At 37.8% G+C, this 23555-nt stretch overlaps 1 long non-coding RNA gene across 1 annotated transcript in view; it reads right to left on the bottom strand.

Annotated features, from left to right (window-relative positions):
- The window catches only part of LOC117003153, a 100017-nt gene that overhangs the window by 34840 nt on the left and 41622 nt on the right, over positions 1-23555 (bottom strand). Inside the window, exons 4-7 of the long non-coding RNA XR_004419475.1 lie at positions 17403-17467; positions 3257-3339; positions 2379-2466; positions 1848-1954 (exon numbers count right to left, since the gene is read on the bottom strand). This is a non-coding gene — a long non-coding RNA (uncharacterized LOC117003153). The remainder of the gene's footprint in view (positions 1-1847; positions 1955-2378; positions 2467-3256; positions 3340-17402; positions 17468-23555) is intronic.

Here is a 23555-nt window from a genome sequence, read left to right on the forward strand (position 1 = left end):
GGATCAGTGTCTGGGTTATTCAGCTGGGAAACTCTTCCCACTTTTCCAGGAAAACACCACATCCACACACAGCACATCCTCCCTGCCACAGCACTGGCATCCCATGCCTCAGCCCACAACTGGAATTTTGTATTTCCTAGAATTTTCTAACCTCACTCAGAAAGAAGATTTTTCTCCACACAGATCTCTCTTCAGCTGTGTCTTTCTGACTGAATCGAGCAACTGCATCAACAAAATTATCACCATGGGATTTAAGTGGCAGAATCCCCCAAATCTCTTAGAAGGTACAGTCAGGCCAAACTCACTTCCTGTTGCACAACTGCTTTCTGTTTTAACTGTATTTTTTATAGAAAGAAAGGGACACAGAGTTCAAAAATACAAGTTGCAGCTGAGGAGCACTGAAGCATCCTGTATCAAGAGTTTTCCCTCACCTTTGTTAACTGGGATTTATCCAACACTTTACCTTGGGTTTCAATTTCCTTTGTGTTCTGACAAGACCTTGGTTTGATAATGATGACTTTGTCACTCTTTTACTCCTTTACTCCATTGTGTCTGTCAGTTAAAGCACTGGAACCAAAATTCAAGGTAGAAAATACCTTCCAGACAATCTGTAAAGCTTCCCAGATAACATAATCAGATTTCATAAACTGTTTTACTTATAGAGATATGTTTTGTAAATGTTCCTTTCTAAGATGTTTGGGTAAGAGCTGGAATTCAAAGTTAGCAAAGTTCATTTCCATGCAACTATGAGTCTAAAAATAAAGATGAAAAAATTTAAAAAATTCTTCAGCTGACAAAAGCTGCTTCTAGCCCAATATTTTTGAAAACTGACTACTAATCTGGTTAAAGAAAAGTCAGTTCTAATATTTTTAAAAAACTGTTCAAATTAAAAACAACCTCCTCCATATCACCACTAACTCTTGTGAACTGTAATTCTATTCCATTGCTCTGCCTTGAAAAATCTGACAACCCAGAAACACCTCCTGTGGAATTGTGTTTTATTGATTTTAAATCATCTCATCAGTGAAAGAGAAATAAAATATAAACCAGCATAACAATTTCTAACGCTGCATATTTTTAAAGTAGAATAAATCTCTATTTGATTATTCAAAGAAATATATTTGGTGTAAGAATAAAAATATATCTCAACATTCAAATGTGACCACAAGTAAAGTGTGATTGAACATTAATTGTAATGAACTGCATGAAAATAGCGGCTGTGCAAATGTTGGGCCAAGAAGATTTCAGGATAGAGCATTGAAACCACAAACTCCTCCCTGTTTTTGTAGCTAGTTGCATTAGAGAGTAATTACAGAAACTGGAATGAAAAGCACTTTTGGTTTTCCAGAAGTAATCTGCTCTTTGACCCCTTCCTCAGCAGTATTTTTAAGAAGAGGAAGGCAGCTCAAAACACAAATTGCAGTTCCTCCTTCACTGACAGTTTCTTATCCTGTTTCCCCGAGCACAACTGAAATAAGAGAGCAGTGACTTGTAGGAAATTGCAAATTTTGTTACTGCTCCCAACACATCTTTGTTTAAAAGGAGAAAACCACGTGAAAAACTTCATGCCCAGTCTCCTGACTTTTTAAATTATCACATCAGTCTTTCCAGCCCTAGTGGGCTTAATTTGGGTTTTGGGAAACGTGGGTTGAAAAACCCCTCTCAGAAACAATAACCTACTTTTTTTTTTTCCATTTCACATGTTTAGCTTAAAATAAAAATAGTCTAACTGCAGGAAACCATGCTATCATTGTACAGTTCAAACTTAATTAAAAGAAGATGAAGAAAGAAGAAGCAACAGCAGAAACATCGGCATATTAATAGAAATACATGAAAATGGATGTTACTTAATCTGTCAAACTCCAAGCCTTTTCTTCAGCTTCTCTTAAATCTTTGGCCTTTCCAGGATGGTTGAAATTCAAAATCAGGTCACAAAGCAGTAGCTGGCTTTCCACTGAAAGACAAAGGGCAGTGTCTCAGCATGGCATTTATTGACTGACAGTGAATGGTAATCTACAGACAGCATTGTTTTAGCGTTCATCTATCAAATCACTCAAAAAATGGAAGGGTTGCCTTGTTTCACTTGCTTCAAGATGGTTAAATTCAGTTTGGTGTTAGCATGTTAGTAATACTTGTATTAAAAGACTCAGTGTTCCTAGAAAGGAGTGACTGATACCCAGCAGCTCTTTCCCATGGTTAACTAACACGATTCTATTGCTCTCTTACTGTTCCATTAATTTTTCAAAAGACAAGAGCAAAGCTATTGCTTCATTACATGAAAACCCAGTTGTCTGACACAGAAAACCAGGCCATTCACAACTCTCAGAAGAATGTCTTACACAGTTTTTTGTTTAACTGGATGGTGGACTCAGAATTACCATTTATTTTCTTCAACTCATTGGACATTATGTCAACATTTTTAATTGCAGCCTCAAGGTTGAACTGTCCATTAGAATTTTTGATCACCTGTATGAAATAGGAGAAAACATGAATGGCAGGGCATATATAATTCATAAAATCATTGATACAGATAATCATAATACTCATGACATTTTTTCCTTCATTTTCATAAATACTATTTTACTAAAACTTCCCCCAGTTTATAATTATCCACTTAGACATGGCAAATTACAACTATGGAAGGCAAGTACTAAACATTCAGGGCTGGGGTTTTTTTTCCTGGTCCTTTTAAAATAGAAATTAATCATGTCTATGAATTCCTCTCCTCATCATTTTTTATGTTTGTTTTTGGCCAACCTTTTCCTACAGAATCGAAAATTAATTGAGAATAATCATTCAGCCACAAGATGGAGCCACAGTGACATTAACGTGACAGACACACCTGGACACTATTAACACTGAGTGCTAATGAACCTGCCAAAACATGCCCAGAAACATCGGTAATTAGTTTATAATCAATATCTTCCTGTCTGCTTTAGAATTCATATTCCCTGCCTTTAACGTTTAATTAAAATCAATCAAAATCTAGATACAATTAAGACTATTAACCATTTGAAATGAAGTATATTTGAAATTTCAAATGTGTACCACACTCCTCTTTAGGAATTTTTTCCTTATGAAAAATTTCAAAGAGAAGTGCACATAGCACAATTTCTGGCCTAGTTATAAGCTCTCTTCTTATCATTCAGAACTTTTAAAAATAAAATCTGGAAAAACTCTGGGTGATTAATAAATAATGTCCCTTATGTAGAAAATCTCAGCACATTAAGAAGCATTGCCAAAAAAATTAACATACATTTAATACAGCTTCTTTGTCTGTGTCTCTTTTCCCTTCAGTCAGTGGCTTTATGTTGAATTCTTCAGTCATGGCTGAGGTTTCTAAAAAGACAAGCCCCAAATTATTAAGGATTAGTAATTGCAAAATAAATAAATAAATAAATATCTCACATAAAATATGTAATAACATTTAAAAATATAACAACTAGACATTATTTTCATTAGTGTTGTTTGAAAGTAGAGTGTAAGAGGTCAAACAGTTTTAATTCTTCTTGAGGAAGAATCAAAAGCTTGGATTTTATTTATCTTACTTTCTTTTAGGGACAGCATTTCAAAATTTTTCCAGAAGTTCAAGGTGGAATTACTAACAGTAGATAAGTGTATGTGTAATAGTGATGAAGAATTCTTCAAATATATTCCTGTATTTTTTAAACTGAAAACTTTCTGAGAAATCTAAAAATGCATTCAAATTGGTTTCTAACATCCATTTATGGAAGGAAAATCTAAAACAAACACAAAAAAGTGTTGAATGTCCATGGTGGTGCATGTTTCCCTGGCCACACCGTGATCTGAGGTTCTTTAAGAGATTTTAAAAGTCTCTTTTGGCACAGACTGCTGATCAGTAACAGAGCTGAGATGCAATACCAGATCCCTGGGCTTGTTCTTCCCCCATTCTCCCTGCTCGCCTCTCCTCACACGTCAGGACAAGCTGAGTGTGACAGTCCCTGGAAAGCTGTTTCAGCCCTGAAAAAGGGGGAGAAATAAGGGGAGGAGGGTTATTTCACCCTGGGGTGTGTTTTCAGAAGGGGTGCAATGACAGGAGGCAGGAGGTGCTCAGACAGCCTGGGGCAGGCAGTCAGTGTGTCCCTCTCCAAAAACACCTCCTGAGGGCACAGCTCCTTTGGGCTCCTGTGGGTCACTGCCCTGCACAGGGTGAAACCCTCCAAAATTTATCCAAAATGAGCTGAAATCTGGTTAATGTTGGGAGGCACCACAGAGTTAACCTGGTTCTGCCCCCTGCCACTGGACCAGGCTGCTCCAAGCCCTGTCCAAGCTGGCCTGGAGCAGTGCTGGAGGGGTGTGCAGGCAGCAGGAGCTCAGCCCTCTCCCCCAGCAGTGACACTGCTGTCACCACAGCCAGGATGGGCTGGTCCCCCTGCTGCAGCCCCCCAGCAGCCTCAGGGCTTGGCTGCTCCTGTTCTCTCAGCAAGGAAAGCCCCTGGTGTGTCCCTCTTTCAGCACATGAGTGGGTTGCAAGAGTCCTGGGGGAGTCACAGTTGTAGGAGTGGGTGGTAAAAAGCAGCTGAAGTGCTGCAAGAGCTGAAGAAATGGAGAAGAGAGGACTGAGGTGTCAGCAGGGGGGTGAATGGCAAATGAATTTCCTGCTGGCCTTTGAGGGCCTGCCTATGGAGAGCTTTTTGTGTGTGCAGCAACTAATTTATAAACAGTCAGTTCTTCTTTGTCATCAATTCAAATTCATATGGGGAAAGTAAGCAAAGCTTAATAATGAACCTGAATTTAAGGAAGAGGAGCTTTGCCAGGCAGATTTATCCATTTACACCATGCTCAGTGTTAATTTAGCAATGACCACTGCCCTCAGAGGCACATACCTGACTTGAGCTGGAATCAACAAAACCTGCTAACTAATGATCTGGGCTTGGGAACTGCTCATTTCTTCCCCAGTCTGTGCTGTAGTACTTAAAGCCAGGGACACCAAGCAGGGGAGTGGCTGTCAGCACTTTTCTTTAATTTACTGGAACCACTTTTCCTGCTGCTCAGCATTCATCTGTATGTTAAACTCTCAGTTTGGCACCAGTGGAGAAGGAATAACCAGCACCTCAGAGGAGAGTGGAATCACTTGGATGTGCAGGAGAGAACAGATGGACAGGGTGCGCTTGGGATGTGCTGCCATGATATTTCTTCTTTCAAACAAAGCATTCCAAATGTATTGGTTTATGACTGAGTTGCAACTCAGAACAGCATTTTCTGGTATGGCACAATCAAAGTGTGATTCAAAGAGAAAACATGGTATGCTGCTTGCATTGTGGGGCTTTCTGGAGATGAGAAATGCACAGCAGGAAACCCTTCACACATGCACTAATTCCTGTACCACAGCTTTTTGGTTTACAGCCTCTTGCCAGCACCTCAGTGCAAACAAGTTAACTGTGCCCTTTCTGTGGTCTCTAAGGAAAAAGGCCAGCTGAACTGAGGCTGCTGATTTTGCTGTTAGAATACAAAACAGAGCTATATACAAAAGAACATGATTGGTTTTATATATTTTCTAAATACAAAAGAACCTACAAAAGTTTATATAAATATAGATGCAAAAAAGCAAAATGGTATCCCAGCAAGGTCCTGAAAATATTTGTGTCAGTAGAAGGAGCAGGTATTTGTTTTACTAACCTGTAAAGTAGAATGCTTCAACTGCTAAACCTGGTAAATTTACTTTCTACATTTGGATGTTTTTTCCACATCCTATAAATAATCATTAATATTGGACTTAAATTGTCATGTAAACTAACAGTAGAAGGAAAAACAGGATATTGTAATGACCAGAAAATTTAGATTCAAAATATGTACCATAAATTGAGTTGCCAGAACCAATTGGACATACCAAATAGAGTGGTTCTTAAACCAGGACCTTTCTAAAAATGATCTTCAATAATGTGAGATATTAACCAGCAAGGTGACCAACAGTGCAGGAGATTGACTGTACAGGGCATTTTTTTAAAAAAAGAGAATGAGAGAGAATTTCTACACTCAAACTTACTTGGAACAGAAACACTTTCTGGATTTTCTTTGTAAGGCAATAGTTCAAACTGAAACACTGAAATTACAGGTTTAAATTATTAAGTTATACTGCTGTGAGGAGCATTCTCGTAGGTGGTGCTGGCAATTTCACATCAGCATTTCAGTTTATGAGCTGCAGTTTGCTCTTTGCCTGAAGTAAAGCCACAGGTTTATGTGCAAAGATACCCAGAGCTGAAGCTCTTTAATCACAGGCTGGTCTGGCTGTGTGAGGTGCTTTACACACAAAACCCCTCTGTCCCCAGAGGCTTTCAGAGAACACATTTGGTTGTGGCAGGTGAAGCTGTTCAGACACTTTTATGAATCCCTGATAAAGACAGAATTACTACCCAACCAGTTCACTAAGGAGGGAGAAAGATCAGGAAGACTAGAAATTTATTTCAGGGTGCAGAATTAGAGTTATGATGAAAATGAGCTCTGCAGGCAGCTAAAACAGGCAGATCACTCTGCAGCACTGCCTTTCTCACCTCTGAAATGAAATTACCTTAAGTATAACTTCAGACAAAATAAAGAAATAAAGCAGTCAAATCACCACTGGACAGGAGAGTTTGAAAACAAAGGATATACAAAATTATTTTCCTGCATAGCAAGAGATGAAGTAGAAAGAGAAAAAACGTGATCTTGTATTGTATCTTATGGTTACAAAGATGTTTTAAAGAAATGTTCTAGTGGGAAGTAGAAAAAAATGTATTGACTTCAAAACAATATTTTAGTGAGCAGCTTAATAAACATTTAGAGAGTCTGTCTTTTAAGGAAGTCATTTTTATTCCACTGCAGTAATAGATGAGACATAAGGAATCACAGAATCACCAAGGTTGAAAGAGACCTTCAGGTTCATCTAATCCTGCCATCTACCACCATAATCATCCTTAAACCATATCCCCAAGTGCCTTATAAAGTTTAACTGAAAATATTACCATTTGCTGTTACTGTGAAGGCTTTAGCTTTCATAAAAAATTCCCTAGTGGGTCTAACAGGAGAGCTTAAAGTTTCAATGCATGTTATTAAACTTTCACATGACAAGCTTTGACAAAAGAGAAACTGATTTTTTACCATTGCCTGAATATAAACATTTTTAATGCAGATTGCAAGGAAAGTCAAATAGAAACCAAACCACCACACACAAAATACCCTGCAACCTTGACAAATGACAGTGATTTCTGATAAAATAATGTATTTCATAAGCTCTGGAGCACATGTCAAATGTTAAGTGATGAAAACTGGTAATTGCTGAAGGCCAAGAAATATCTGACCAAATCAGGGTACACAGACAGTAAAGCAAAAGTCTTTGTCTTTAAAATTACAGCCCAAGTAGTTGAGGCAAAGAGTGGTAGGTGGAAAAGAGTGCTAAAGGAAATGGCCTTGCCTTAAAACATGCTCATGAAATAGGAAGAGTAAACCCTCTTAAAATATATATTTATAGTATAATACAAGAGGTGACACCTGTTACAGTTAGTAGGTGAATTATAATGTTATAGTATATATAAAGTGTAATGTTATAATAGGTGAAACCTGTTTGCTTGAGTTTTCAGCTAGAAAACTTCAGGAAATTATGCAGCACACAGTGTTACATTATGTAACACATAATACAATTTTCTGAGATTGTTTTAATAATACCTGATTAAGAAAATATTAAAACCACTAGTGCTGCACCTACAGAATGAAAACCACTGCAGCCCTTCACAGAAGAAATGCCATTATTTTTAAACAATAAATAGCATAAGCTTATTGTTTGTAGATAGTCTGGAAGGTGTCCACTTGATGATCTGGAAAGTTTTGTTATGTATAGTAATATATATATAAAACTTGTGTAATAGATTCTGAAATATAGCTTTAAAGTGGTTCTTTAATATTTAAGGTAATTACATGGCCTGTTAAAGATTGGAATATTCAATAACTGAAGATGAGTGCACATCTAATGCTAATACAGGAGGAATTATGTGTTGAAGCTGCTAAGTTGGTATAAATATCTTTTATGCAAAAATAAAGATGTATTTTCTGCAGCTCATTCATATATAACACTTGTACTGCTCAATTTTTTAACAAAGTCAGGTGTGGAGTTTCTGAAAAGATAAACAGTAAATATCAGTTAGGTTCTGGTGGGATAATTTGGACAATTGATCATAAAGGTTATTTTTAGTAGAACCTGGGGAGATTTGCAAATATTTGTGCTTTCTCATTTTGCTATCTAGTCTTTTTTCTATTGTCCAAATATCACGGAAAGGGAGAGCTACTGGCATGCAAGGTCTGAGCCACTGGAAATTGGAAGCACAACTGATATTATTGCAGTAGTTTTTAAAGTGAAATTCAAATACATTCATGAGGTGAGTGGAAGATTTTGAAGAAGCATTTAGAAATTCCGTGTCCTTGCTGGATTTCACAAGAGAAGTGATTTTTGATGCTATCAAGTATTTTCCCAGTTCATCATAAAACCATTGAAATGTCACAGGCTTGACAGCAATTGTGAACCTTTACTTGTTCACAAGCAGCTGTCTAGAGCCATAGAACTGTCTGCTTCTAGTTCTCAGGAGCACTCACATCTGCTTCTCTAGATGCCATTTAAAAAGATTTTGTTCATCCACCCAGAGAAAGTAAATTTATAAGGCAAGGAATTGTGAAATTGTCTCCAGATCCTAAGAAACCAGTTAATCCAGTCTGTCTTTTGGAAAGCATTGAGCCCTTTTGACTGGATGTCATTGCTTGGCAGCTCTGTTTTTATAGACGTTTCACCACTGATTTTTTATCTTCCTAGATTTTTATAGCAGTAACACAGTGCCTGAAATACTGCAGAGAGAAATGAGGGAGCGTGCTAATACCAGTAAGTCAAGTTTATCATTTGCCGCACTGCAAATTAGCCCTTCTTCATTTAAATGAATTTAATAGCATCAACTGTAATGGATAGAGACACGATGTAGATATTACAGCTTCTATTAACTGCTTCTGTTGTAATTATCCACACTATTTTTCATTTGCCAGCTTGCATACATTACTACACGAAATGCCCCATAAACATTAGAGGTACAGAAATGAGAACTGAACAAAGGAGTTTAATTCTGCTTAAGGAAATGGTATTATCACTTTGAAATTACAGGCTTGATTACTTTTGTTGCTTAATCAGAAGAATTCTTTTTGATTAACTCATGACATGGCCAGGAGGAGGCACAACAAAACATTCTGAACCAATTCCTGTCTCAGCTGTTTGAATGGGCATTTCCCTGTAACTAAGGCTTTTTTTTGCAAATTCTTCATTTCTTAAATAAAGACTTCACTCTTGCAACACTGTTCATACTCTATACATACAACTGTGTCACAAATTCCATCTAACACTCAGTATCAGCCTCTGAAAGATGGGAAGGTGGAACAGGAGAGCAGCAGGAGAGAAGCCACTAGATGCCCTCGTTCCCACAATCATGGTGTGTCAGAGGAAGCAGAAGGCAGAACATGCTTGCCTGAAAAGGCTGTGATTCACCCAAATGGGAGAAGGACAAGAATCTAAGATGTCAGATCATTAATGCCACCCTTAAAAGCACATTAGCTTCCCTCTCAGGGCTCCTGTGATCTGGGGGAAGGCTGGGGCAGGGGAAGGAATACAAACACACACAGAGTGCTCACATTCTGTACTGGCTGTGATTATCCTCCCGGTGTCACCCACAGGAGGGAATATTTATGTACATTTATCTTATGGAAAACCTCATGTTTGCATGTCCTGCCTGTGTCTGCACAAAACCCACCAGGTGTGTACCTGGGGCAGCTGCCATGCTGAACGTGCAGACATGGAAAATTGCATTATGTTCTGAATCAAACCAAAATACTGGAGTATGATCAGATTCTTTTAGCAGAAGGGAAAATGTGTGAAATCAGTTATTTGAACTGGAATTTAACAGTTTTCCAACTAGGAGCAAGGCTGCTCTGAAACAGCTATGACAGAAGTTAATCAGTTATTAGCTGTGATCATTTTGTGGCAGCTACTTGGCCTCAAAGACTGACATCTGTCCCTGTCCCTGGAGGGATTTAACAGACACAAACATGTGGCACTTGGGGACACGGTTTAGTGGTGGCCTTGGCACTGCTGGGGGAATGGTTTGACTTGATGGTCTTAGAAATGGTTCCTTCTTTAATAATTCTATGATTCTATGCTTTCAAAATTGGGAATCAGGTCATTCTCCCTGTTGCTTCACTAAACTTGGTTATGCCAAAATGATGCTTCTTTTCAGGGTCTTTCCTGTTCAGATAAATTTTATATATATGCACCATTGCTTTAATTTTTTTATTTAATAAAAATAATTTAAAATGTGAGGAAACTGTATGAGAAAAAGTAACCCAAAACTCCTCGAAAAGACAAAAATGAGAATTTGGAAGACAGTTTCAGGAATAGGTCTGACATTTGACAATTTCTCTTGTAAACTCTAAATGGGCAAACTCTCTTATGACATTACTAGGTTTCTTTGGAACCACAGAGGAATAATTTTATGTCAAATTAGGCACATTTAAATGCAGCAAAATATCTATAGTTATACTAAATCCCCATCTCTGTGCATTCTCATATATTAACAGTGTCATTTAACCAGAGAAATATTTCTTTTTTTATTGTGCTCATTTTTCAACAAGCTTGGAAGCTGGATAAATAATGGAAAGGATCTGTGTGATTTGGGTATCAGACTGATGCTGCAGATACACAGCACAAAAACTGGGAGGTGCTTCCCATTCCCACAGGTAACACAGGAGCTGGGTTTAGTGGTAAATGAAGGAAATCAGTCCGAACTTTTTCAAATTGCCTGTACAAGAAATAGCACCATGTATAAATGTAATAAAGTTGGATGTGGCTGACAAGAGTTAGTAACAGCTGACAGTGTGTTTACCTCACAAACCCAGGCACATTTTCAGTGCCCTTACCTCCTTGTTTCCCTGCACATGCTGGACCTGTGATCCCTCCAGCAGGGTGAGAAAAACATTCCAGACATCACCAGGTACAGTCAGGCACGTTTGCCATTGGCAAGGCAATGCCAGGTGCCAGCTGCCTCTGCTTTCTGTGCCCATGTCAGCTGTGTGCTGACACCAGCAAACTCACTAAATGTGTGTTCTGCTGGAGGCACTACACAGCTGACATCAATAAAAGGGTCAATAAAAGCTCTTTCTTCAGTTTCAAATCCAGAGCTAATTAATACTTACACACTGTACCCTCTACCCTCATCACAGATAGCCTAAAATCCAGACTGTGTGGATCCTATGCAGAATTGCATATTATCTAAGTGTGTGCAATCAAAATATCCTATTCCAGCCCAGCAGATGCTTCAGTTGCCCCTCAGCAGCAGACAAGATAATTTCCTGGACTTTTATAAACATACATTGTGAGGCTTTCTCCCCTCACATCTCAAGTATACATTCTGGAAGTGTGGCAAAATATTTAAAAAAATATTTTATTATATATTATTTTAAATACCTCTGTTTGCTGTGTTTTGCAGCCTGGCAAGACTTGCTTCCCAAAATTAGTTTACTCAGTTGAAACTCCCTGACAGGGTCAGTCACCTTTGCTGAGAGCATGTGCCAAAGCAGTGGATGTGGAGCTGTGCACCCCAAACATTTACAGGCACTCTGATGTGGCTGCAAGAACTGAAATTACCTGGCCAAAGTCCCCCCTTTTCTGCTTGGCTCCCACTGAAGGTGCACAAATATCCTAGCAGCAAAGAGCTGTGGCTTCAGCCAGAGACAACACATTTACAAAGCACCAAGAAAATAAAAATAGCCCAGTGAAAGTGGAACTTTACAAGCTAATTTAATAGGTTATTTTTGTTCCTACCTTCCTCAAGAACCTGAGGAAATTGATATATAGAACAGTTGGTTTAACTTTGGAGAATTCATGCACATTCACAGATAACATTACTTGACAGGTATTACACCAATTTCCTAATCCATTCACATTATTCCTCTGCACAGTCCTCAGAAGGAACGAAATAAAGCAGGATTATTTTTTAAGGCTTAATACTGCTTAATATCTCTTTTGACATGTCTGGGACATGTAAATCACTATAAATTTCCTTCCAAAGTTAAATGAGATATACAGAAATTAGGTAAAGTGGAAATGGTAAAAATGTTCTGACATCAATTGCCAATTTATGCATAATAGTGCAGGTTTTTCATTGCTGACAATTGTAAGAGATAGCTCCAAATAAAGAACCTATGAAATTGAAAACTTCTGTATCTGTGTAAATATTCAACTTTTCTGAGCACACTTGTCTCAGTATATTCACAAACCCCCTCCTGTAATTTTCATTTGAATTAATATTCCTCAAAGGTATTTACTTTGAATTTACTCTCTTGCAAGATGATAAGAAAAATGAGCAGCTACAAAAGAAACTGTTCACTGCTGGTCAGGCTCCTTGGTCATGGTTGTAATGAAAATGCAGGTTTTTGTTACAGAACTGCAGAGGTTACTGTGCCTCAGAAAGAGCCCTAGAGGGATCCTAAGGAGCTGTCTCTGAACCAAATCCATGAGAGCACAAGAATGTTATTCAATGAGAGGAACAAAATTTTTCTTAGTGAATATTTGAATACAGCCAGAAGTTTGGCATTGAAGGGTAAAAGCACAGTGTTATTCCAGAACAGTAAAAATCTGTGTGTGACTCTAAAATCAAGGAAAAAAGAAAACAGAGAGGATAGAATCACAGAATAAAAGGGCTCTGCTTTGCTAATGATTTTGGTCTGGTACATATCCCTTAATAATTTACACAAGTGGCTTTTACACCTTATCATTGATCATAGCTTGGGGTCTTGGTACCAACAGCTGATCACTGAGCTGTAGGATCATTTTGGCGTTGCTGCTCTGTTCTCATCCTGAGCCCACCTTAGCATTTAAAGGAAGCACTGAGAGTCATGAGAGCATTTATCTTCTGGAGAAATGATGACATTTTACTGCCCAAGCTTTTTATGACACCTAGGTTATATTGCTTCAGTGCCTGCTTTTTATAGCTTTATCCTCTAGCAAGAACTTGTGGTGTAAATGTGTAAGAAATGTTTGTAAAGAATCACAAAGAGAGGAATCTGGAAGTGTAAAATCCTACTCTGACTAACTTTAATCATCATATCTCATCAGGGGAGCATGCATTGTGTACATACAACAAATCCTAGCCTCTGTTGTAAATCAACCTTTGGTGAAGCAAAAATTCATCAACTCTCAGTGTTTTAAAAGCTACTTGTTTGGTCTACTCTAGGAAGGCCATTTTTTAACTGTTACCGGTTTGGTTTTGATGACTGTACAACTGAAAAATAAAAGTACCACAAAAAGATTCACAAACACATGTATGCAGTCATTCCAAAATAAGAAGGTCAAAATACTTCACTAAAATGATTCATGTAATGTTGTTTTATTACCTTTTTCTTACCAGTTTCTCTGACACAAAGGCCTATCACCTCCTGAACATTACTGGGCAGCCTGACCTAGGTCACTTTTTAAAAAAGCTGCCAGAAGCAACTTTCATGTCATTGTTCATTAACACTTGGATCACATTAGCAAGGATTTGTTGGCAACTGCTGGTGCAATAAAATACATTTTAAATGCTTTGGGTGTAGAATCTGCTGTGCCTAACCAGGCAGGCATTGCCCACTTTTGAAAAGTGTTGCATGATTTACCACTTAGCCCAGGCACTCTCGTTTGATTAAATCCCTCTTTCCTTGCTGCTGGGAAGCAGAATTGGCAGCAATGAAGCATCTTTAATATTCTGTGTAGCACACCTCTAGAGGTCTTTGAATACAGAAGTTCAAATTTTGTTTTAAAAGCTCCCTAAATTTGATTTTACTTGGCTGCAAATAGGCAACCTGAAAATGAGCAAGTAAAATATTATAGCTGATGCAGAAAAAAAATTAAATTTCCAGCTACCAATGCACTTCAGTGTAAGGTGAAGCTCAATTGTGAGTCACTGGAGCATTCCCACCTTGTCTCTGTAGAGCTGCCCGATTAATGAGTCTGTCACAGGTAACCCAGGGCTGTGGGATACAGCAGCTGGGAAGTGACATAAAGTCACTTTAAATAAAGCTCTGCACACCTGTCAGACAGTTAAAACTTTTGGACAGTGCAAACAGTTCATGATGTGAAGGGCAACCTGGTTAATAGGCCTAGGAGCAAGCCATTCAATTGTTTTCAGAAGGAATGAAATCTGAGTAACATACGACTATTAACAGTTAGCAGTTCCAGTGCTCTTACTGGTTTGTCTGAGCCTTGATGCTGTCACCAAGAAATGGAAGCACTTGGGACCAGACTGTTCAGGTGCTCACTGGACTGCATTCACTCCAACACTTTCATAAGGATAGCTGTGCAAGCAGTGACATTTTGGACTTTTCCAAGACTGGGAAGGGGAAAAGAAAAGCTTTGGCCATTAGAATGACAGATTTCCCAAGCAGGCAGTTAGAACAATGAAAAGCAAGGCACATCTCATAACAACCCACATGCAAACAAAACACTTTTTGCCTCAAAAGTTGATGGCTACTGAAACCAATGTGTGGATTATTTTCCAAACTGGAGTATGTGCTGCAAGGAGAGCAACACCATCGACCTTAAGGAGCTTTGAGGTGGAGCAAGGTTGTTAACAGGAACACACCAGTACAATGCTGTTGAGGAGCTGAAGTCTTATCTCTCATTTTCCCCACCTAATGTAATCTCCAGGGTTGTTGTTACAGTCAGACCTAGGTTACTGTATTTTTTCCCAGATTAACATCCTCCTCAGAATTTAGAGTGAATCACAGAATGGTTTGGGTCGGAAGGGACGTTAAAGATCATCTCACCTTCCACTATCCCAGGATGCTCCAAGTCTTGTCCAACCTGGTCTTGGACACTTCCAGGGATCCAGGGGCAGCCACAGCACCCTGTGCCAGAGCCTGCCCACCCTCACAGGGAAAACTTATTCCTCAAACTTCAGAAGTTTCTGGAAGATGTGGTTATTTTATTCTTCTGCTAAAATTTCTTCTTTTCCTTATGAAGTTTCTAGGCTGGTTTTTCTATGGTTTTTGTAATGATATTTGTAGGGAAAATTGGACAAGGACTTACTTTTCTGTTTGTCTTATTTAATGAATTTGAGAATTTGGGGTTTGAGTATTCTAAACTAACCAGGGTAGAACTGCAGTGTTACACACAGCAGAATTCAGAGATACTTGCCCAGACATCAGCTGGAAAACAAATCATGGCCTTACTTCTTCAAACATTTAAAATATTTGAATTTTTGTAACCATTTTGCTTTTGAAACGAGGAAGATGCAAACATTCAGCAGCTGTTCTCTTACCTGTGTCAGTCTGGGCAGGCTGCCCAGGGTTCAGTGGTGAGGGGACCAGGCCCTGTGAGACCCTTTGCAGTGACAATGCAGAAGCAATGTCACAGTTTCTTTGCCACAGCTTCTACCACACCTCGTGCCTGGCTGCAGAGCTCTCCCTTCCCCGCTCTGACTTTGCTATGATGATGAAACACCACCAGGACTTATCCAGCTGGATCCCATAAGATTTCTTTGCTGCCTACTCTGCCAACATTTTGACAAGCGGGGATAGGAAAAAAGGCCATGTCTTGGATGGATATTTCTTCTTCAAATGTCATCATGGTTCATTTTCTTCTGCTGTAACCTTGTGGTGTGGTCACAGGTGAAGTGACTACAGGGCAGAATTGGATTGCAGGATGGAGTGGCTTTTAAATCTTTTCAAATAATCACAATTTCATAGGGCTCAGCCTGTAAGACAGACTGGGTGAGGAAGTGGAAGACTGTGCCTGCTTTATAAAAGAGAAAATAAAATATTTATGAGATCTTCTTTCTGTCTCCTCCATTCTTAGCATTATGAGAGGCTTAGTCTGGATTTCTGACACTCTCACAATTTGGGATGTTTATTCACTGTAGCAGGAACCCTCCATTCTCTGCACTCAGGAAGTTCTTCCATGGCTCCAAGGTCACAGCAACCTCTGCAGCCAATTTGTGAGGTGTCCTCTGATCCAGGGACACTGCAGAACTATCATCACAAACCAGTCTAAGGGGATGCTGGTAATGTGATTAAGGCACAGTAAGTGGGTGGTTGTTACATTGATTTTTCTTCAACCATTTCAATTTCAAGGAACACATGAAAGAGAATGCTAATTTTGTTGTTGCTGTTGTTTACTTTTATAGCTCTCTGTACTACATAAACTCAAAGGAATGAAAATGTGCTGCATTCTTTTCTCATGCTCAACTCTATCTAAATCCCAGAGGATGTTTAAAAGAAGACTTCAAAAATTGCAGGATCTGTTGTTTCTCAACTATTTCCTCATCTCATATGCTCAGAGACATAACCTGATGTGAATTTGTGACGCATTTCAATTTGGGAACTCTTACTCATCAGGATTTATCATTGCAGCTCAGTTTCTGCCTGTGCCTCCTCAGAAAGACTGTAATTTTTTTTCATTGCAAATAGATTGCCTGGGATAAATACCTGACTCTTAGTTTGTAGGCAAGGAAGGTCAATAACAACCTTTACAGAATCTCTCCATAAAAGGTGACAATAAATAACAGTTTAACCTCTAATCTATATTAACAGACTAGCTTTATTTATTGTTTGACTTGTGCAGAGACAAAGACAGGTAATCCAAAAGGAGCAGTCACAATAGCAGGTAATGACCTTCTTTTACAAGAATGAGCAAAACCCATTTCACTTCAGCATCATGCACGGGCTATTTTGCAAAGAAACACTGTGTGTTAGTTGTTGAAACTTCTTCATGCATTCCCAGAAACAAACTACACTATTCTGAATATTTTCTTCTCTGTGCAGTAAATAAAGTCTTTCATGTTGACAATGCTAATATTATATTTTAAAAGATATTTGCATTTGTGTTTTTTGTCATTTTTTATTGCATTTTATAAATCCCAGAGCAAAGACCCACTAAGCTCAGTCTGAGAAAGCTTCGTTTCTGGGGATGGCATCATGCAGTGACACAGGTGACCAGGGGGGGTTTCACTGCGGTCACTGCCTGCATCTCTGGGGACCTTATTCCAACCACAATTGAGGACAGGAGTTTGGAGTACAAGTCTGGAAGGTTAATTTTAAGTGGCTTTTAAAATGGAATGTTTTCATAGGAATGATTTTCAAGGGTGAATATTCATAACGCGAAGTAATCTTAATATATTTTAGTCCAACTAGTGCATTGAAATTTTAGATAATCGTGGGAAGGGGGAGCAAGAAGATAATTTTATCAGTACTTGTAATTCTGGGATATAACAAGGCCACTATGGCATTTGCAGGTAGAATAAGAAATTACTAGCAAACATTATTTTTAAGTTATGCACATGTTGTGTTTTATCTAACAAATATTTTCTAATATATGAAAAAATACATATCATTAAGTTGTTTTTACTTACTTTTATTTTTCAGTAAAGCACAAAACAGGTAGCTGGAAAATGCTCTTCAACCTTAAACCATGTACCTGGAAATAAGAAACTAATGTTTAGTTACAGGAAAATATGTGCTTGCTATTTAATTTGTTCTTAAATGACATCCTCTTGGTTTAAGAACACCTTAAAAGATTATTCAATTCATTTTTTAGTCTCTTTTTTCACTAAGTGAAAGAATTGATTTCTAGATGATTTTTAAAGATTTTTTTCTTCCTCTTCCTACTTTATGAAACCATTTGTAACATCAAATGGCAAAAATCTCCCACATGAAGAAACTGAGGTGGCAGGTGAAGGATTATTAGAGTTGTAATTATGTGAGAGGGGTTTTTGAAAGCACTGAGTGTAAATACAAATTCTAGGACAGTTTGCCTCACCTCAGTGCAGGAAATAGGAAAAGGAAGCCGCAACAGTTATGAGACTGGAAGATTTTAATTTTCTTTTCAATTATTGAAGGAGTTTGATACCAGCTCTGTAAATTTACAGAGCGTGTTTTTTCGACTTTTTCTGATTAATAAGAAATTGCAACAGACCTGCTCAGCACTATGGGAAAGGTCAGTGGTAATTTTTGAAAAGAAGGCCTTGGAAACATGTTGACCTTCCAATATAGAGTCATCCAAAACTGCCAGTCTTATTTTCCTCCATTTTTTGCTTTTGCAATTCAGTTTTCTGATCCTCCTGTTTTCATTACGAGCAGTATTGTGTGGATCCATTCTATTAAATTCAGTTACTTGGAACAATAAGGCTGAGCATGATTCAAATCCTGAACTAAATGCAAATCTAGCAGCAGAAAAAAGGATTTAGTAGTGTGATAGGATTTGCAATATAAATATATTGCATTAAAGTTTTATTAAATAAAAGAATATTGTAAGGACTGCCATTCAAGCTAGCATTGTATCTGTGACTAATTAAATGTGTGCACTGTGACAACAGTGAGGACATCACATGCTGGTGCCTTTGGAAGCAACATATAATATATATTTTTGCTCAGTTTTGGACAAATGGTCAACCTCTACAGAAATCACACTCTTTTTTCAGGATCAGCAATGCTGGTTTTGATACCACAAGTATTTAACATTGTGATAGAAATGGTGACGTCTTTCTCCTGAACAGATTTATTGCAGGACAATTGGATTATTTCTTTGAACTTCAAAACAGAAGAAGAACAGATTTCAAATCATATCAGCAGCCAGATAAGTACAATCTTAATTGCAATATCGATATGGAACAATTTTAAAGCTTTATGGCTGTAGAGTCTTTTGTGCTAACATGTGGATCAGAGTGACACACAAAGGAGTTGGGCTACAAACCCAGGACAATATTCCTACATTTCTGTTCAGTAATGATTCTTAGCTGCAGGGGGAAAAAGTTGCTATTTTCCTATTCTTTTAATGGGGTAAGGGCTTTTTGTTTTCTTTTTGTGAGAAATACTACTTTGTACATACACAAAGGAATTCAAAAAATTAATTGATGTTTAGAAATACGGAAGACCATTGTGATTTCTTTTTATTGCAAGTAGATAAATCCCACAGACACAGAAAATGTACTCCTGAGGAAACAAGTGTCTCATTTTCATTACTCCAAACAACTTTCTTGACACCTTGACAACACTTACTGAACAAAATGTTGGCAATAGAATGCTTTAAAAGGCATTTTATAAGGCTACACAATTCAGACTATTTACTTTTCTTAAGTGAAGTATTTGTATCAAGTAGGAAGTAAGGGAACAGGAGGGAAATGTTTCTTCTGTATGAATTCCTTTATTTCATGGCTGATGAAGGGAAGTGAGTGCAGGCAGATTTGAGTGCTGTGATTGCCCACAAACAGCCCCTGACTCCATTTGCCACAGCCACATGAGAATTGGAGACTAAAATATAATTGCTCAAGATTTTCAGAATCCATAACAGCAGGTCATGGCTAAATACTACTCTCCTCTAATTTAAACTCAAGGAGAGCCACATACTTGGATTTAAGTGCAAATTCAAACTTTTGAATTTAGCTTATCTTTCTTCTAAGTAAATGTGGCAAATGTATTTTCTTTGATGATTCTTCTCAAGTAGAAATAGATACTGAAATCAAAACTGACTCATGGGGTCCTAGGGAAGACAAGAATCTGCTTACAACATTTTAAAATTAATTTGAAAATTTCCTAAATATCAGTGACATTTCCAAAAGTGTTGAAGAGTACTGCTGTCAGATATAAAAGTAACTATCTTGCTTTTAGCTCACCTGTCTTTCAAAGATATTTATCTGAAACTTTGGATAAATTTGCAGCCCCTAAGAGAGATAAAGTACTGATAACTGTCAAGGATTAGGTCATGCAAAACTAGGCAAGATTTTCTTTGAAGGTCATTAAAATTTTAATGTTGCAGATAAATAACATGACCCATTTCTTTGTTTGAAATTAATTATAATATTTAACATATTCGGCATACATCACTAGAAAATGTAATCTGCTCTTTGGGTATATGGGATTCTCTTCTAACATAAGAAATATTAATAATGCTGATCCTAAAAAGAAATAGATTCAAAAATGACACAATTGAAATTTGGAAATAAATGTGCTCAGGTTTCCACTTACATGCTGCAGTATTTCCTAATCACATAACACTGTCACTTCTGCATACAAGACATCAACTATTTTTATTTTGACCTGAGCCTTCACACAAAGTATTAATTTACTTTGCAGCATAATGGAACCAGTTCTGCTGTCACCACAGAGAGCTGCTGTGCACTGCATCAGAAAGGGAGATGACAGAAATTCCAGCAGCAGCAGAATTTAAATGTCTTGCCTGTAATTTTGTTCAGGAGCATCTTTGTACATCTGACATGTGAAATATGTCTTTAGCTTTTGAGACAACAAATGACATTTGGGTTTGCTAAGAAGGCTTAGCAAGGGAAAGGCTCATTCAAAATATCACTTGTGCTACCACAGAGGTGTCCTCTGAAAGTGAGCCTAAATATCTATGGAATATTTTAATACTTAGAAATTTTTCTGAAAATGCCATTAAACAATTCAAGTTTTTTCCTCCTGGAAATGCAGGCAAGTGCTCTGACCTAGTTTTATGCATTTAATTCTCCACTATTTTTTTACCCCAGCCATCCCAATTCAGTGGACTTGGAAAATGCCAAGACATGAACTGATCTCTGGGAAGACAATGAAGAGCACAGCAAAACCTGAGCACATTTCTATCCCATTTCATAGAGTACTAAGTCCAGTGCATTTTGAACTTCCAAAAGTTAAACATCCTGTGGCATAGGAGAACATATTTAAATATCAAAGACCAGTTTTGCTGAATTAAAAGCATAAACATAGTTGTTTGGAAAGACTAAAAGGTATAATTTTTTTCATTTATCAATGTGATTATAAGATTTCCTTAAAACCAGATGAACTTCAAATGTCCTTATCATTAACATGCTGGTATTTTCCAGTATTTGTATTTGCTGGCAACCTTTTTGTCCTTCCAGGAGAACACTTGTCCTTATTTACACAAAATAAAGACAGCTTCACTTTGTAATTTCAATATTTTGGGCAAGCAGTAATATACCAGTCTGCTAGCCAGTCTTAGCAGGAAGTAGTCCTAGTGCTGATCACAAAGAGATGACTCGTGGTCTCAGCTCATTTTGAGAAGTTTAGTAAACATGTTATCTCTAGCACAGGGCTGAGGTAATGTTTATAAGTTCAGTCTGTCCTGTTTTGCCATTGTTGGTGATACTCTTGTTACCAAAACAGCCTAAAAGTTTTTTCTCCATCATAACCTTCTGAAGGTCACATACAGATGATATTTCATAATGATTTAATGTTTGAAACACATTTTTAAAGAGAAATCCCCCATGCTGTCGAAACACCTCCCCGAGTTTAAAACTTCAATTCTTACTTAAAATAAAGCAAAACTTGATACTGCAGAAAGCTTTCAACTCACAATCTGATCTGTATGTAAGTAAAATCCATTTTGTCTAAATAATGAATAGGTCAGGTCACATGGTGGATTATCTATATGGCTGCAAATGTTTACTTAGCATTATGGTTAGATGAGCACCTATATTTGTTAACATAAGGATCAATACATGTTCTTCAGGACACGTGAGCTAAGGCTGACATAATCACAGAGGAAATCTTGATGTATAAATTAGAGGGAAAGAGAAAAACTCTGCAGCCTGGATAACCTGTTTTTTCAAGTTTCTGAAAAGACATCAGGTTTGTTAATACTCTTTTTACACTCAACACCTTTTCTATTTCAAACTGTCTTAAGAGTGATTAAATTGTGACTATGATCATGTCACACACATGATAATTTCTAGGCTTGTAGCATGTCAGTTTAAATTAACTCAGTGACTCCAGGCTGCAGTGATTCCATCCTCTGTGTTGACAAGGGGGTCTCTGCTCATGTGTCACCATCTGGGACCTCACTAGAAATGCTGCAGTGGAAAATGAACCCAATAGAAAATGAACCCACCTCCTCAATGCTTAGCTGAGCTGTGTCAGGGGTATCATTTGTAAAAATGTTCCTTTAATCCCTCTTCACCTCAAGTAAGAAGTTATAAATGAATGAGCACATCAGGAAGATCTGATGGATAGCCAAGTACAATTTTTAGTAATTTTGAGAATAAACCAACACTTCCAAATTTCTCAGCATTATGCATGTATAGAATATTTATGATATGGAAACTCACTCCTGCTCTCATGCCTCAGTGCAGCAGGGATGAGTTGGAAGTCATAGGGCAAGTTCTGCCTCCAGGATCTCAGCAACTTCTTTAATCACCTCCATAGCCAGAAACTTCTTTCCAAGACAGACTTTCTTGGATTGTGCAAATGTCTGTTTTTTTCCTACCTTTTGCCTGTGGTTAAGGTCCTCAGGAACTTCCTTCAATACTTCACTAGGAAGGTGCCCATGAGAACTTCAACCAACACCTTTTATTTGCTATGTACACCATCTTTTATCATTTTTGCCTCAGCTGCTTCAAAACAGAACTCAGCTGTGTGTCTGATATCTGAAAGGGTCAGAGTTGAGCCACTTCAGAAGCACTGAATATGCAATAAGAGAATGAAACCAAGTAAATGAAATGCTCCACTGCCAAGAAACAGAAATGGAGATGACAAATTGCATAACTTATTATTATTAATTATACTTATCTAAGTATTACTGTACCAGCAAAAAATATCTTATCTTAAACAAAGCCATAAAAACAATTGCATAAGAAATTTCAGTAATGCAATACTGGCTGCTTTCAAGCCTACAATGTCTACAGACATTTCTACCAATTAGATCACCCAATTATGAGACAAGCCCAGATAATCTGCTAAAGTCACATTACATTTTTCTTTTCAGTTGCATGTATCTTTGCAGAACTAGCACTGAAAATTAGAATTTTGCTTTCACAGAAGCACTGTATAACATTTCTGCAAAAAACATATGTGGCTCTGTTAAAATCAAATCTTTTTGTTTACTCTCATCAAATTCTGTGACAGAAACAACTGGTTACTAGTTAATAATGCAACAATACTGCATATTATTTGTTTCCTATTCTGATAGGTTTCTCTGATAGGTTTCTGCAAGCATAGAAAGAGATTCTAGATCTGCACTCTACAGTACAAGGGTGAATGTACAAGTTTTTGATTAAACTGTACTTTAGTGAGGATTTTAAAATAATAACATTTTGCCTCCTATCTTGTTCAGTCTCAGCTCAGTGTCCTGACAATGACCATGTGCCCACACTGAACCAGCAGTAAGTGTCACTGGAGGTAATTTCCTGCTTCTTCACAGTTTGGTACCAACCCAGACTGATCTTGTTTAGCCTGAAATCAGACAGTGCTGGAGTCCAGGGTCATCTGGCTTCAAGCAAAATGAATGGGCTCAGTCATTAAGCTGAATGTTTTGTGTAATTTCAGTTTAAAAAGAAGTATAATAAGTAAAACAGCCCAGTCTGCAGATGCTGAGTTCACAGCTGCTGCTTTTGTTTATTGATGCATAGTCCTACTGCACACAAAAATTTGAGCTTTCCTGTCTTAAGACTGCAATGGACTGGTTCAGGGAAGCAAGATCCAGGGGAGGTTAGACTAGAAGAGCTGAAATGTAGCACTCAAATAAACAGATACTCTACAGCTCCTCCTAAATCTGCTTA

Source organism: Catharus ustulatus, chromosome 15 (genome assembly GCF_009819885.2).
Source record: "Catharus ustulatus isolate bCatUst1 chromosome 15, bCatUst1.pri.v2, whole genome shotgun sequence".
Classification (NCBI taxonomy): Eukaryota; Metazoa; Chordata; class Aves; order Passeriformes; family Turdidae; genus Catharus; species Catharus ustulatus.